Raw genomic sequence first — 13,603 nt, 5'->3', positions numbered from 1 at the left:
GGTCGGATAGCATAGATGAAAGTGAGGAGCCTGGCACAAGTAAGTGGAAGCAATGCTAGGACTCAGGTAAGGGCCCCGTGATTGCCAGTCCGCGCTCTCAAGTTAAAAGCCCCTGAGGTCCTTTTAGTCGCCTCTTACGACAGGCAGGGGATACCGTGGGTGGGTGTTATTCTAGCTCTTGTTGTCTAATGTAACTAAACAGCGAGGAGGAGGTTTGTGTTCACCCTTCGTGGTTAAAAAGAAGCAAGCACGGAGCCTTTGACGGTATCGAGGGAGCTTGAAACGTATCAAAAATTCTGTAGCCTTGATAAGGGACAGTCTCACGAAACAACAGGCCTCTGCACCACAGTGAATAAGGGAGGCCGCGCTTCCTCAGACTCGAGCGTGCTGGTGGCGAGGGGACGACCGCCTGCACCTTGTCACCTCAGTGTTCATTGGCCCATATGTTTACGTTGAGGAGGCGTCGAAACACTGCGCTTCCCTCCTCGCCTGCACCACGCCTCCGCCTGTCGTCACTTAGTGTGTATAGGATCTCAAGAAAGCAAAACCTTACCAGCCAAAGTCCTAAGCTCAAATATTTCACATAGTGTCTTCGCAGGTACAACGACGAAGTGTTCTTACCTGGAATACACGTAGAATTAAACATAAGTGAAGAAGTAAAATCACAGCCCGCAGCGGGACTTGAACCAGCCACCCCTCAATTACTACACTCGCGCGCTACCCACTAAGCTACGCGTTCACTTGCTACTTCATGAACGTGTAATTGTATAAGGCACTTGAATTTTGTCGAAGACTAATTTTCTAGAGAATGCCTGGCTTTGGGACGTTCATATTCGATGGTCCACCTCGGCAGACTATAAGTATGAAAAAAAAAAAATGGTCCGTACCCCATCTACCTGAAGGACCACTTGTTACATCAAAGCTCCTTGTTGTTATACAACCCGCCGGTCAATTCTTCCGATTATATTTCCCGTCCCTTTTATTGGAGTATGCCGTCGTCGATTGTGTTCTGAACACCGTGGGCCCTCATAGACACACCAGTGCTACATCCTCACATTCATTTTGGTGTTTCTTCGGACTTGAAGTCCTCGTATCGCTTTAGCTGTATTCCCTGATAACGTTGTCATTCTTTCATTGAGAATACACAGATGAGCAGAACCCTGATTTTTAGTTATAGGTTAAAATGCAAACTATTTTTTCTTATTAGGAGGTGCCGGCTAGCCCGCTCTTTCGTAATGTAGCGAGAGTAACAAATTCTAGGTGTTCCGATGGGACCGTGCCCCTGATGGGTATGCAAACCTCGTAGCATAATCGTCATACGGTAAAGTATACTTGTCACTCGGTTCAGAAAGTTTGCCTTCTAACCTATATATATATTACTGCCTAAACATCCTGGCACTAGACTGACCAATACCCACCTCTGACTTCCAAATCACATTCCACCACAGGGGCTATGAAGAAGCTCCAGCGCGCCCAACGGAACTGCCACGGCTTGAAGATGTGTAAATACGTTTAGAATTACGAACTAAAATGTCGACAGTAAAATTACTAACCCATACTAACCAGTTACCTATCGTCACTACCCATAGGGTGGGCGAGAAGTCCCCGTACCCCAGTAACTGTTTAGTATCAAATGTTATTTATGCAGGTTGGTAGGTTATTAATTGTTGGAATCAAGTGTTGGAATACATATTCTCGTAGTCGAGTGTTAGTGTGAAGGCATGACATATGTGAGCGGTAAGAGTTACACTACTGAGGAGCGGTTAGTGGCAAGTGTGTGTGTGTGTGCGCGCGCACTAACGACAACACCCAGGGCAGACAATGAGACATATTATGCGAGCATTCCAGGAAAGGTTTAATAAGGCTCCACCGGGAAAAACAACGCTTACCGATTAGGACAGACGTGCTTTTGCCTCGGGCAGTGGTTTTTTTTTTTTGCTAGTTGCTTTACGTCGCACCGACTCAGATAGGTCTTATGGCGACGATGGGACAGAAAAGGGCTAGGAGTGGGAAGGAAGTGGCCGTGGCCGGAGGGAGACGTAGCTCAACACGGGAAAAAACAGGCCAATATTCATTCGATTGTTAAATATGCTACAAACGTTGTTGAAAAATTCTGCACATATCCCCGTATTGGCAAGATTCCTAGCAAACAGAAGCAACTGCAATAATGTCAAAATTCTAATAATAACATTTTAAAATAAAATTTCCCGCCTTTATAACAAAATATCACAGTTTCCTTCATAACTCTCTTACTGTTTCACGGATAATAACGATTTTTTCAGGGTTTCCTCCCATAGTGTTGTACTACAATCTGTACCTCATTCAGGTCAATGGGATTTATATTAGATTTTATATAAAATATTTATTTTAGTATTTTCAGGTACGCGGAATAAAAACTCGACAAAACTATTTAAATCACAATCTATGTTAGTGATTGAGGTTCATTTTGTAGGTGGGAGTTTGATATACACTTTAAAAAAGGAAAAGTACGAAAATTCTTATAAACTTGGGACTTATAAGGGAAACAGTGATATATTGTTAAAAAGGCGGGAAATTTAATTTAAAATGTTATAATTAGAATTTTGACATTATTGCAGTTGCTTCTGATTGCTAGGAAGCATGCCAATACTGGGATATGTGCAGAATTTTTCAACAACGTTTGTAGCATTTTTTACAATCGAATAAATATTGGCCTGCTTTTTCCCGTGTTGAGCTAGGTCTCCCCCCTTAATTAAGGTACAGCCCCAGCATTTGCCTGGTGTGAAAATGGGAAACCACAGAAAACCATCTTCAGGGCTGCCGATAGTGGGGTTCGAACCTACTATCTCCCGAATACTGGATACTGGCCGCAATTAAGCGACTGCAGCTATCGAGCTCGGTCGGGCAGTGTTAAAGACAGGCCATGGAGTGGAAGGAAGAAGATACGGGAGGAAACGTGCTCGAGTCTGTGCTTCGACTGAACAATCTCCCATGAAGTTCGACGGGTAAAAGTGCTTCGGAACTCGATATACCAAGAATATCTATGCGAGATTGCATTAAAAAACACCTTACCTTTTCGACCGACGTTCGTAAACGAGTTATCGGATAGAGACCGGAATAAGCGCGTTTTAGCATGCCGTGCTTTACTAATTGAATTTCCAAATGCAGTGAGCCATGCAAAGGTTGTGTTTTCAGACGAATGTGCTATTCATCGCAGCTCACGTACCAGAAATGTTGCCGTGTGGGCCATTTTCGTAGCCCCACATACTGAACTCTTCGAAGCCCCGGCTTTTTGTCCAAGTTGTCTTAGGGATTTTGTTGCCGTATGTTCTAATCTTTCTGCGATTTCATTTACTTTTTCCTCGTTAAGTAGACATTTTTTTAACACTTCGCTTCTTATCCAGTAAAATCCAGTTTCTCAATTTGTTTACGAGTTTTCGCACGTTCTCTCTATGTGGAGGACGTAAACCGGGTTTCATGTAATTATCGTATATAAATATCCTTCCCTCTACCGCGTACATTATGAAAATTATGCCGCGAAGTAAACACTTCACAACTCGAGACAGTTGGAGCGACAGATCAACACTTAATACACGGTCTAAGCACGGACCTGAACTGCGAAGTGCGGGCATTCCTGTGCTGTCGCTGCGCTGTGTAGCGGGAAGTGATGAGTCAACGGGCTGAGCGCGCCTGCCGGCCAAACGACGAGAGAAACTCACCGTAGATAAACTTTAGCCAGTCTTGAATCACCTTATCACATAGGACACAAGCCACTGAGCGCCACTTCAGCCATGCGCTGCTCATGCGATTTGATATTTCACAATTGAGGATTCCATCTGCTGTACCTGTCGAGTCAAGATATTTAAATGACATTGTCTATGGAAGGTCAACGCCATTAATTTGAATTGTAATGTCAAATATTCAGTTTTCTTAACGTTAAACCGTAGTCCAAATTCTGTGAGGCGCTTGTGGTCCATGCCTGGACTCTTAGTTGTAAGTCAGTCTAATCCTCAGAGGCCTTAAAATCACATCGTCAGCATAGAGCAACAACGACCAAGGTACAGATTTCTGTAGATCTCTTGCCACAATATTGTTCGTAATCGTGAAATAGGTTTTGTGAAATATAGTAACTGGAAGCAATTACTTCTTTGCTTCGCACCAGTTGAAGGAATCATTTTCCTCAGCATTTGCCCCACAACATATAAGCAGCAATACTGATGTGAAAAGGACCACTTCTTTTATTGAACTAATTGGAACTATAGCAAGGTAGGAGGGATAGCGCCAGCTGTTATCCACTTAGAGCCACACCAAGTTACCTCATACGAAACCAACTTACCTGCTTCCTGAAAGACATTGAAAATTGTCCGGGGTGCCGCAACCTCAATCACATTACCACTCACATTACAAAGACCGTATCCTGCCCATGAAAAGTACTTCGCCTCCAGGTTTGTTGACCAGTAGGAAAACGAATGGATGATCAGCTCTGAACGTCAAGGTCCGTACTGGCAGGATCAAGCATAAAGGCACAGCAACCAATGCAGCTAGGGGGAAAGAAATAAATTTTTATTTGAACCTGCAAATCCCTTTCAGGTCGTGCCAAGTACATGCTGAAGTGATTTTAAATACGGAATAAAAATTGCAAACCGGACACCATACCGTTGAGAATCGAACTCCCAAACTTTGGATTTCGCGAACGATGCTCTCCCGACTGAGCTACGGTGGCCACCGATCGTTCTTGTTGTGATGACACTGACCTGAGCAACAGGTGTGACACTACGGCCAACACAACTGTTGAGTGCGCGCTAGTCACCCACTGTGGGCCTTTACATTCCTTTTCTTTAATATTTAGCTTTCACGACCGTTCTGTACTTGAAACAGACTTCCACCTTATTAGGTCGTGTTGAGTACACAAAGAATACACCGAAGGGACAGAGGGATATTAAGATAGGAGAAACAAAAATAGTGTCAAATTTCACTTTGAAAAAATCAATCAAATAATTATAAATACGCTAATATGTCTTGCATTTCTCTCGGTCATGGCCATCCATGAATGGTTGCTAGGTAACATAGCGCCACGCGTTTTGTATAGCTAATTTCAGATGAATGCCAGCCATAAGACTCAGAAATTGTATTCAGACGATGTTTACGGTTAAACATTGTGTAAGTATTGCATTGCAAAGACGTTATTTATCACGTAGACACTGTTTAAAACCGATGTTCAACCAGTCATATTTAAACACTGCCGAACTTGAAATTTTAGGAGTGAATTACAATCAGAGGTCACGTACCATGAAACATATAAATTCTTATTATGTTGAGACGATTCTGGAAAGAAAGTTTGGTCTGTGGATCGTAATTCATTTGAAATGTACAGGGAGGTACAGTTTAAAATAATATTCCGCTTTTCAAGGGAATATAAAGGTCTTGTTTCTTGAGCCTGACACTTTGTCAGTCCGGTAAAAATCAACATGACTACAATTCTTGGCAACAGATATATTTTTATTATATTTTGAATGATTTCCTTGGAATTATAGGCCACTTCGACTACATCGTCAGAGGGCTGTCACATCAACCGCGAGGGATGCTGTTATTATATTAAATGGCCAAGTAAGCACACATAATAGTGAGACTACAAAGATGTGTGTGTGTGATTCACCCCCCCCCAGGGTAATAATCGTCTCGCTAATTCAGATGAGAGGAAAAGGCAAGGACTGGGAAGGAAGAGCCGTGACCATAACAACAGCCCCAGGATTTGCCTGGCGTAAAAATGGGGAAACTACGGAAAACCATCTCCAGAATGCAAGCTACATCCATACGGCCTGTACAACTCATTCGATTACACACTACTATAGTTTCGTCTTCCTTTCGCCAATGCTATTTAAATTACACTCACTGTAACGGCAGTGCAATCAAGGCCACACTTTCTCTTACGGTGGTCCGTTGCTTAATCTCAATAATATTTTGAGAATTCATTTCCGTCGAAAGCGATATTCTTATCTGCGGGCAAGTCATGTTCATGTTAAGCCATGTGTAGGAAGACGACAGCTGACTAACTATTGGCGCGCGCACCGACGAATTTCACTGGTTACGATAAGCGAAGAGTTGCACGGAAGATATTTCTGTTTCCATCTTCGTGCCAATATTGGAACCTAACGACGTCCAGCTTAACAATGTTTATGCAATGGAACATCATGCCTAACGTTGACGTTGATGAGGTAGACGTTGTCTAAGGCTTGCAACTAGTCATCGTTTCCGAAATCGGCCCATAGTCTGCACGGTTGCTAGGTAGCAACGCGTCACGCATTTTGCGTATAGCTAATTTCAGTTGATTCCCAGCCATACGAAATATTTATGTCATACTGTCAACAGGACGCTCGTGGGGAATTCTTCGGAATTCTCGTCCAATGCTCTTTCGATTGACTTACGACGGCCTCCGTGAAAAAATCAACCAGAAAAGCGCAGGCCCGTGAGGCCAGGAAGAGATGGATGAATTGTGGACGAAAATCAGCACGAGTTTGGGAAAAGGGATACGGAAATCGGTGGATTATGAGATTATACTCTGAAAATCAATTTGCCAGTTTATGAATCATTCAAATTTACGACAATATTACGGTTAGTAAGACAAGAAACAAATACTGCAGAAACCTTATATGAGATGTGGCATTCTGCTCAGGAATCTAGTCAGCAATGTTACCATAAAATACAAGAGTTGCCTCTCCACCAGATATGTAGAATTTAAGCAAGGGCTCTACTCAGATGTTACACAAGAAAATAATGTTGGTATATTGGGGAATATGGAGCTACGTTTTTATTGCTGAATTTTCAGCCACATTTTAAGTTCCTGCGGAGACATTTGAATCACTTCTGAGACTCTCCCTCCCTCTCTACCTGGCTATTATTTCTAGAACTGAAAATGTTTCTGAAAAAATTAAGCTTATAAGCTTCAAACTACGCACAAACACCCTCATCTATATGTCATTCATATTATGAAGTATCCATCTTAAAAATGATTTTAAACTTTCAGAAATACCTTGAGTTAACGCATAGAACAATACAAAATTAACGTAAAACACATAGTATTTCTTTGATATTCTTAAAGTTAAAAACACAGTTTCACACCAGAAAACAAAAAGGGAATGCCTAGACCATTTGAAAAAAAAAAAAACTTTTCCTAAAAGAGTCAATTCTGAAATTAACTGCTCAATATAAACTAAATATTGATTTAAAATTACATTATATTAATTGCTCACCCAATTTGTTGTAAGCCTAACATTAACGACAGCAAAATTTGATACCAACTGAGGGACATTAAGTGCCCATCGGTGGACCCATGAAACTCTTCGATTAATATGATTGCGAATTCACTTCAGTCGACGACAATGCTCACCTTCAATGCGGGTATCAACCGTATGAGCTGACCAGCTAATTCACCGGACATGAACTGCATTCAGCATGCATGGGACAGGTTGAAAGCGGTCGTTGTTTGTCGTCCACGACCTACCCAGACACTCCCAGATGTCGTTCAATGTTTTGCATCACCTTGGTGCTAAGAGGTCCTGAACCTTTACTTACAAATAGAATGGAGATATACACGAACAACATTTCAGCTCTCTTCATAGCCCATGAAAACCACACATTGCAAGTTGTACAGTCATACAGCTAGCCTTTCTGACGTTGTGGTCCAGACTGCATCATACACCAGTACCTCTAATACCCAGTAGCACGCCCTACTGCATTGATGCACGTCTGTATGGTCGTGACATACTATCCACTAATTCATCAATGCATTGTCCCACTCCTCAAGGACGATTCAGCGTAGATCTCTCAGATTGGTTGGTGGGCCATTTAGACACAAAACAGCCCTTTTCAATGTACCCCAGGCACATTCAACAGGGTTCATTTCTGGAGAACATGATGGCCCCTCTAGTCGAGCGATGTCGTTATCAAGAAGGAACTCATTCACAATATGTGCACGATGAGGGCGAGAATTGTCGTCCATGAAGACGAATGCTTCTCCGAAATGCTGCCGATATGGTTGCACTATAGGTCGGAAGATGTCATTTCTGTATCGTATAGCCGTTTCGGCGCCTTCCATGACCACCAGTAGCGCACGTCGGCCCCACATGATGCCACACAAAACATCAGGGAATCACCACCTTGCTGAACTGGACAGTGTGTCTAAAACGTTCAGCCTGACGACCAGACTGCCTCCAAACACGTCTCCGACGAGTGTCTGCTTGAAGGCATATTCGACGCTCATCAGTGAAGAGAACGTGATGCCAATTCTGACGGGTCTATTCAGCATGTTCACCGCGCCATCTGTACCGCGCTGCATGGTGTCTAGCTTGCAAAGCTGAGCCTCACCGTGAACGTCGGGAATGGAGGTGCGCATCATGCAGCCTACTGCGTACAGTTTGAGTCGAAACACGACGTGCTGTGGCTGAACGAAACGCAATATTCAGCATGTTAGAGTTGCGTTCAGAGTTCCTCCGAGCTGAAATCCGTAAGTAGCGGTCATCCACTGCAATCGCGGCCTGAGCAAGGCATGTCATCGAGAGTTCCTGTATCTCTGTACCTCCTCCATGTCCGAACAACATCGCTCTGGTTCATTCGAAGTCGTCTGGAAACTTCCCTTGATGAAAGCTCCTCCTGACTACATAACAATGCGGATACGATCAAACTGCGGTATTGGCGTTCTAGGCATGGGAGAACTACAAACTACAACTGGTGGAATGACTGGAACTGATCGGCTGTCGTACGCACTCCATTATATAGGTCCTGCTCATGCATGGTTGTTTTACATCTTTGGGAAGGTTTAGTGACATCTAGACACAATCAAGGGGACCGTGTTCTTGATGCAATAAAAATCATTCAGCGTCAGTGTTCCGGCGATCTTTGAACCGAGGTGACGCAACACATTTTTTAGGTGTGTATATCGGAACAAAAACATTTCCACGTTGTGTGTGTGTGTGTGTGTGTGTGTGTGTGTGATACAATAAAGAACATTTTGTAATTCTTTATTATTGCATTGAATTTCCGAAACTTCTTTTGCGGTGTACACAAGCCTAAATGCTTCAAATTCGTGCCACTGAATTCGGGCACGTTAAAGAATTCCTCTACACCAGAAACATGTACACCAATTGCATGGACGTTGAACATGTAACATAACTGGAATAGTTGCCTAATGTTTTAATCACTTTCAAACCGTTAGTGGTCTAAGAGACGCAGTGGTAAACATAATTAATGTTGCCTTCAAGCTTACCTCTCTATGCGCACGCCATTGACTATGACAGACACATCTTCCCAGTTGGAAACCATCCATTCTTACAATGCCATTTTCTTCTTTCCACTTAGATTTTTACCGTAATTTAACGCAGTGTCTCAGTGTCGTCCAAATTTTACAATGAGGGAAAGCGTTTGCAAAAGATTTGCTATAATACAGTTATATCTATATACTACTGACACGTTTCAGGTTCAAATAGAGAACAGAAGCCAGAAAAGATAACACTGTCTTTGAACTACGAACTAACAAAGAAATCAATGGAGCCTTCCTTGTTATTACTAATGTTGTTGTTGTTTTTTTTTACTGTTAAGATTACACCTCTCTCTTGAAAGGGACTTCATCAGCAATAGCTTGTACAAATCTCGACTAAGATATTCCTTTAATGAACATACGATTATCGCACAAATATCTTTGAAACTACAAAGAATCCTTTTTAAAAAATCAGCAATTTTACATCAACAAAGACCCATTCTTTTCAATTCTTCCGTATCTCAAACAAGCAGAAGTACTTAGTTCCATAAGAACGTTTATTTTTCAGGTTTTAACATTAATGATGTTTCGTCTTGTACCGGTATCTTTGGAGTATTTCAACACACACCTGTACTGTCTCTTGTACCGTATTGTACTATTAAACAAGGTAATCAGATATTTCACATCTATGATTAATAATATGGTAGCTATACTTTCAACCACCAGAAGCAGCATATTGTATATTTCCTTATGGATTCAAAATGGAGGCTGTAAATCAAGCCTGTTCAAGGATGTTGCAATTATGTTTTTATTTAATGAGGAGACAGTTTTACAGTTTTATAGTCTATCTGCATAGACTTACATTTTAGTTTAGTCTGAATGATATTTTCAGAGAAACTAATATCTTAAGATGACTACAGTATATTTAAAACAGGTCAATCGTCCAGGACTAGGACGTTATGCCTTACGCTCAAGTGAAACTAAGGTCTTCACCATTTCGCAAGTTCAGAGCCACAGCCTTAGGATTGCGTGTAACTGGAATAGAATTAGATTCTCAACTCTTGGATCTTGACATTTGATTCGGAAGAATTACGTTGAGGATAAAGAACTAGTCTCACACTCTGACTCTGACGATGGACCGCAAACACTGTCAGTGTCACTACGGAACAGAAATGCTGATCATCATCATGCACATTTGATACACTGAGGAAACTAAGGTACACATGAGATACTATATACGTAAAAAAATGATATAAAATCAAACCTCACTTAAATTCCACGATCTTGTACGATAAGAAATAATTTCTTATATACAGTAAAGAAAACTGAAATCGTAACACCACGAAGGAATGTACCCTTCGTGATATTAGAGATATACTACAACGGTTACAGCTAGCCATGAGGTTTCCAGTCGCCGAGAATCGATGTCAAGAGTACAGTGCATTTTGATACAGTAGAAGGAAGGCCGCCAAGCCAAGAGACAGATGTTGCCATATCTATCATGTTTTCTCTCCCCCTCTTCAAACTAGCAACTTGTTCTAAACGAAATATGACAACTGACCAGAGTGGAAGCCACTTACAAGGGTTTCAGTGTTGGGATGCCGTAACGGCGATGTAACAAAAGGCCAAGACTTAGAGCGACTTCGCTTTGTTAGGAAGTTGAAAGGACATGGCAGAGGACTTACTCTTTGTGAAACTTTACAACCTGATGTTTTACCCCGTTTACTGTCTGCTGGCCATCTAAGAACACTATCTAGGTCTTGTTGCACTCGCTCACCCTCCTGGAACATAATTAATACTCTGTACAGCATAACATCTTCCGCAAAAAGAGACCTTTTCTGTGATACCATTTATATATAATAAGAAAAAAAGTCCAACTGGGGTTGGGTTGTACACAGTAAGTCTTTAGCTACATCTAATCTCCGGGAATAGTGCAGTTAAGTATTCCAGCATCTATCAGAATCAATATCCTGACGAATCTGGGCAGCTTTAACATCCAAATGGGGTTCAAGACGCCAGTAAAATTGAGTTCTTAATATCTGATCGGCTGCAAAGTTATTTATTACCCTTATCACACACTAGTGTTAAAGCTCCGAAATCCCGATCCATTTGCCGACAACACAACTCAAGCGTTTATTGGGAGGCGATCGGGGACCGTTTCGAAAAATGGTGATTGTGATGGTGATTATTGTTTTACGAGAAATGTCAAATGGGCAACCATCTTCTAACACTAATCAGAGGCAAAATTAAACATATCGAAAAATGAAGGTATCGGCAAAAGAAAGCCAAGGGAATATTCAGTATATGCTGTTCACGTAGAATTGTGATGCAGAAAGAGGTTGTTCGGGATGATGATTGACTCCCGACGTCACTCATGTCGCATTAGCTCTATGATTCTTTGCGGCAATCCTCTTCAATGTTCGGTGATCCCAATCACTGTGGATTAGTTTTCGTCCAAATTTTCAATTTTAAATGCTTCCTTCAATTCAGGGCTGCCTCTCGATAAAGTTTACTAAATCGAATACAAAGCTAACGGCAAATACACAATGAGTCAGGTAGAATAAAGTCAACAATGGATATAAACTAAAGGGTAAAGAGTGAAACCAGTGAAAAGGGTAATAATCATGATAGACACATGGACATTTGCAATATTACAGTACGTAGAAGAGAAGTTAATGCACAACGTGATCAAAAATATTCGCGCACCCTTTAGTAATGCGGAATTGACGTCACGAGACTTGAGGAGGCGGGGAGTATTGTGTTGTCTGTAGAAAAGCTGTAACAGTAGTAATAAGTTCTATGGATGTCTACTCTTGCAACGGTTAAGTGTAAGAGTATGCCTTGAGCCCTAACTTTGCAATTAAATTGAAATACAGTTCAATACGGAACAACATGATTTTTTTTAAATCTTTAAACCCTAACTTCGTCACAAATAAAGAATCCATCCATCCATCCGTCCGTCCGTCCGTCCGTCCGTCCAAATAGCTCTAACCAACAGAACGCACGACGCCAGAAATTCTAATACCATCCTCATTCTTATTCTTTCAATAGTTCGTGACATGCACTCTAAAAACAACACCTTATGAGCAAATCTGATACCACTGACGCTAACGTGTCTGCTTAGAACCTCTTCGAAGGAAATGTCCTGCGAGTTTTTGTTATTTCAAAAGTGACAAGTTAGGTGGCTTCTAACTTTAAAATGGCAACAACGGTCCGACTGGAAAGTAAAGTGGATAAACTGAATTAAAAATAAACAAAGTTAGATGAAAGTTTTAAAAGGGGGAAATAAAATACGTCCCCACGGGCAAGTTGTCAAAATATCAAAAGTATCTACGCCCAATATCGTGGAAAATAAGGTTAGGTTGGCTTAAACACAACGTTACTTTGTACAAAATCAATCAAAAGTAATCAATTTAATACACAGTACTAGAACAAGATAATACAACCGCATACAGAGCGTCTGGGCGATAAGTAAACATAACTCTACGGAAGGTAGAGATAAAACCTCGCAGTTCGTAAAATAGTACTTTAAAAATGAAAGAAAGAAAGAAAGAAAGAAAGAAAGAAAGAAAGAAAGAAAGAAAGAAAGAAAGCCGAATAGTTTGTTCGAGGGAGGCTCTTGAAGTAGAGTGCGATGTTTGTGGGGTAGGTAGTAGCTTTCTTGATCTTTCAGCTTAAACCACTAAGTCAGGCATTATGCATGGATATTGTGCAAGAAGGAGCCTCCGTGGCTCAGGCGGCCTCTCACCGCTGGATACCGTGGTTCGAATCCCGGTCACTCCACGTGACAAAGCGAAGGCGGGACAGGTTTTTCTTCGGGTACTCCTGTTTTCCCCGTCATCTTTCATTCCAGCAACACTCTCCATTATCATTTAATAGCATTTATCAGTCATTAGTAATCACCTTGGGAGTGGCGACCCCATTGTAATAATTGCCTATATATGGTTCATACATTACATCCCTAACCCAGTCGAAGACTGGAAAACAGGTTGTAGGTTTTCATTTTCATTGTGCAAGAAACAATTTTGCAGCTTCACACAGTACGCATGCGTAAGATGTATAAAAACGTTCTAAGAAGCGAAAGGCATCACACTGGGGAATATTGTAATGTATGCCAGTAAAACTCTGATGCCCGGTTTCTTCACTCTGTGTTAAATTTTACATATCAAATATTAACTAACGATTGTTATTTTAAAACTTTGCTTAAAAGTCTCCTGTTTACGAATACATTTTCCAACATTTGTTAAACACAATACGTCCCCGTAACGTTTCTGAGCGCGTTTTGCGTCCTTATCTTAAGCGCTCAGTGCGGTATGTTGGAGTTGTATGGTTGAAATTATCACAGGATACGGATAGCGAAGACCGCTAAGA

At 41.5% G+C, this 13,603-nt stretch overlaps 1 protein-coding gene across 21 annotated transcripts in view; it reads right to left on the bottom strand.

Annotated features, from left to right (window-relative positions):
* Positions 1-13,603, bottom strand: part of LOC136885226 (leukocyte elastase inhibitor) — a 263,118-nt gene that overhangs the window by 50,433 nt on the left and 199,082 nt on the right. For 2 of the 21 annotated variants that reach the window (XR_010861510.2, XR_010861511.2), the window contains exon 8: positions 4,316-4,520. The exons of 18 other annotated variants lie outside the window; for them this stretch is intronic. The gene's annotated coding sequence lies outside the window, so the exon portion shown is untranslated. Of the gene's footprint in view, positions 1-4,315; positions 4,521-10,372; positions 10,392-13,603 lie in introns of those variants that run through there. One more of the 21 variants, XM_067157679.2, reaches the window with a different exon arrangement.

The sequence above is a fragment of the Anabrus simplex genome, chromosome 14 (assembly GCF_040414725.1).
Source record: "Anabrus simplex isolate iqAnaSimp1 chromosome 14, ASM4041472v1, whole genome shotgun sequence".
In the NCBI taxonomy this organism is placed as follows: domain Eukaryota; kingdom Metazoa; phylum Arthropoda; class Insecta; order Orthoptera; family Tettigoniidae; genus Anabrus; species Anabrus simplex.
This window is presented reverse-complemented; position numbering and strand designations above follow the sequence as displayed.